Source organism: Schistocerca nitens, chromosome 9 (assembly GCF_023898315.1).
Source record: "Schistocerca nitens isolate TAMUIC-IGC-003100 chromosome 9, iqSchNite1.1, whole genome shotgun sequence".
In the NCBI taxonomy this organism is placed as follows: domain Eukaryota; kingdom Metazoa; phylum Arthropoda; class Insecta; order Orthoptera; family Acrididae; genus Schistocerca; species Schistocerca nitens.
In genome coordinates, this window is record NC_064622.1 from 344,223,097 (window position 1) to 344,226,510 (window position 3,414).

A 3,414-nucleotide genomic window follows, 5' to 3' on the forward strand; every position below is an offset into this window, starting at 1 on the left:
ACTTGTGACGTCACACTAGTTGGCTTGTCTGCCGCACTTCGTCTATTCTCTGCTGCGTTCAGGGCCCACGATAAATCAATATATAATTGGAAGGATACCCTCTAAAGGTCTTAAAATTTTTGTGTGATATCGAGAACTTGTGTGCATTTTAAACACAGTGTCAAAAATTACTGAACTCTTATGAAATAGTTATGCACACTCCGCTGGAGACGGCTGCTGGCACTCTAAGACCTGTAGTATCACTTGCTCGTGCCCTAGTTCTGCCTCTGGATCACTGGGTCCCGGGTTCGATTCCCCGCCGGGTGGGGGATTTTCTACGCCCCAGGGCTGGATGTTGTCCTCGTGAATGTGGTGAGACTGGATTGTGCGAAGGTTGGGAATTTGTACGGGCGCTGATAACCGCGCAGTTGAGAGCATCACAAACCAAACATCGCCACTTGCTAGATGTACGCAGCGCAGCCTGTTTTCCTCGTGGCTTCGCACGAGACCGAGTGACGTCAGATGGTGCGAGGGGCTGGCGCCATGTTTGTAATGGTCGCTCCCGCCTCCCTATAAGCGACAATTCTCCGACTTTGTCGACGCTCGATGTGCAAAGGCCGCTCCCATCCCCTACTAAATGTGTACCCCTGATCCCTGTTAAAATTGTTGCTGTTTATTCTAATTTCGGCCGTTTCTTTTATAACTGAATGCTAAAACGATAATGTTTGTGCCAAAACTCCGTCTTTTCAAATTGTATGTTATGCACATTTTCTAGGCAATGTTCAGCTACGGACGACATCGCAATTTCCATTTGCTTAATATGTCGTGAGTGCACCGCACAACGCTCGCAGCAGTGCGAATAGTTTGATCTATATTAGTGTCATCACATTCAAAGAGGACACTATGCGCGCTAGAAACTCTTAAGACCTATGTTATCCTTAACATATCTCTTTCTTGAATGCAGGTCGGAACACTGGTCTCAGACCATGTCTTTTCAGCAAGCATCCTGTTTTGTTAGCATTGCTCCGCATTATGGGAGAAGCTCGGTCGGGACGGCCAGAGTGGCCGAGCGGTTCTAGGCGCTACAGTCTGGAACCGCGCGAACGCTACGGTCGCAGGTTCGAATCCTGCCTCGGGCATGGATGTGTGTGATGTCCTTAGGTTAGTTAGGTTTAAGTAGTTCTAAGTTCTAGGGGACTAATGACCTCAGCAGTTAAGTCCCATAGTGCTCAGAGCCATTTGAACCATTTGAAGCTCAGTCGGCTTAGTCTCTTCCGCCGATTCACGAGGCGTCTTTTGTCTGTGGTACCTGAAAGCTTTTGCAGTTTCTCCCTTGCTGTAATCACTTCCTCTGCACACGTGCTTCAGATGCTCAAATTCAGACCCTAGATGGTCGGCGGATAAATAATCTATGCCCTATGTACTAACGTGTTCAGCACCGCTTTCTTGTGTACACGGTGGTGAAAACTCGTGGCATTCAAGTAATGGCCAGGGTGCGTAGATTTCCTATACACTGAATGAACAAGCTGGCCTGCTGCCTTCCTCTCAACTAAAATATTCAAGAACGGAAGACTGTTACCCCTCTCCATCTCGACAGTAAATTTAATGTTGGCATGGACACCGTTTTTGTGGTCGACGAAATGCTGCAGTGTGTTTTCACCATGATGCTATATCAAGAATGTGTCGTCATCGTATTGAAGGAATTAAGGTGGACGCTACCTCGCGGAGTTCAGAGCTTGCTCCTCAGAGTGCTGCACGAAAAAGTTCGTGACGGTCGAAGACAGTGTATCTTGTGTAATAATAAATAAGCAAATACCACGCATAAATATTTCACGGGAAACCTCTGTAAATTTCTTTTGTTTGTCATTACAAGAAACTTCCTATTCTTGTTCTGACAGTGAATACTGTGTAAACGCTTTCTCTACTCGGCATAGCGTATCTGTGATCTATTTGAATACAGCATTTTCACTCATTCGTTTTTCATTTGTCTATCTCTTCCTTAGTTTTGTGGAGGTGCAGGTTTTCTCGTGCCAGTTATCTTTACTTGTGATTTTGATTTCCAAAACTGCCGGCCGGAGTGGCCGCGCGGTTCTAGGCGCTACAGTGTGGAGCCGAGCGACCGCTCCGGTCGCAGGTTCAAATCCTGCCTCGGGCATGGATGTGTGTGTTGTCCTTAGGTTAGTTAGGTTTAATTAGTTCTAAGTTCTAGGCGACTGATGACCTCAGAAGTTAAGTCGCATAGTGCTCAGAGCCATTTCCAAAATTTGTTTACCAATATTTGTGTTGAAATAACCACTAAACTCAATTTTTATTATTTACATACGCACATACTATCGGCTAAAGCGTCGTCTTTCGTCATTGTTAACTTAATTGTAAAAAAGCGGTATTCCGCATTATCTCTGAATTGCTTACTTTCTTATTTCCTCGCATCAGGACTTGCACTCCAGTTTCTGTCTGATCCATTCAGTGTGCACATTATTTTAAGTTATTACTTGTCTCTACATGTTACTACAAATATTTGTATCGGTATTAAAAATGTGGGATGAAATATTTTTACAGTTTAGCAGAATAAACGCTGGATTGACATCCATGACAAGCTAAAACTGTATGGTGCAACGGTTGAGTATCATTGAAAACTGAACACTTGCTGCTTTGGTAAAAACTACATTCCAGCATTTGGCTGAAAGGACTCAACGGGAAGCATGATTAATTATTGATTGTGCTACTGAGTACCAGGAGTTCATTGTCTCAGTGTCTTCTCCATCTCTCTCGGTGAAAATATTCTTGTTTTGGTGTTGATGCAGCACATGTCTTTAGATTTCCTCTATTCTTTACTTATAAAATACTGCAGTGAAACAAATAATTCTTTTTGAAGTGCATAACAGAAGGCTGTATTAGTAATTCTGTATTACTACAGATTTCGTTATTGAACTGTCTTATAGGTATCCGAATCAACCAAAATAAATAAAAACAACTGCATAAAAATATGAAAACACGCCGTTTGCTAATAGGCTGTATAAGTAGTAATACTTAACAAAAATTATCAATATTACTCACAGGCAATAAAAATTTCTAACTCATAAAACAACATATTACATATAACCTTCGCTGTTATGCATATGTAGAAAGACAATAAGCGCTTACACACAGAAGAAGGGGTGACCCACTAGAACAGAAGATAAAAACTGATCGTTATGCGGTATACACACTCGTATGCTACAGAGTAGATGCCTAGGATGGTTGGTACAAGAAATATATATATATATATATATATATATATATATATATATATATATATATATATAATAATAACGATTGTTCCCCTTTAGGAGAGCGATTGAACTTGAATTCATAATTTCATCTTCGGATGTTTTTCTTCTTTGCTTCCCAAAACCTCCTCATCCTCTCAGAATGCTCCTTCTTCCGTTCCTCTGT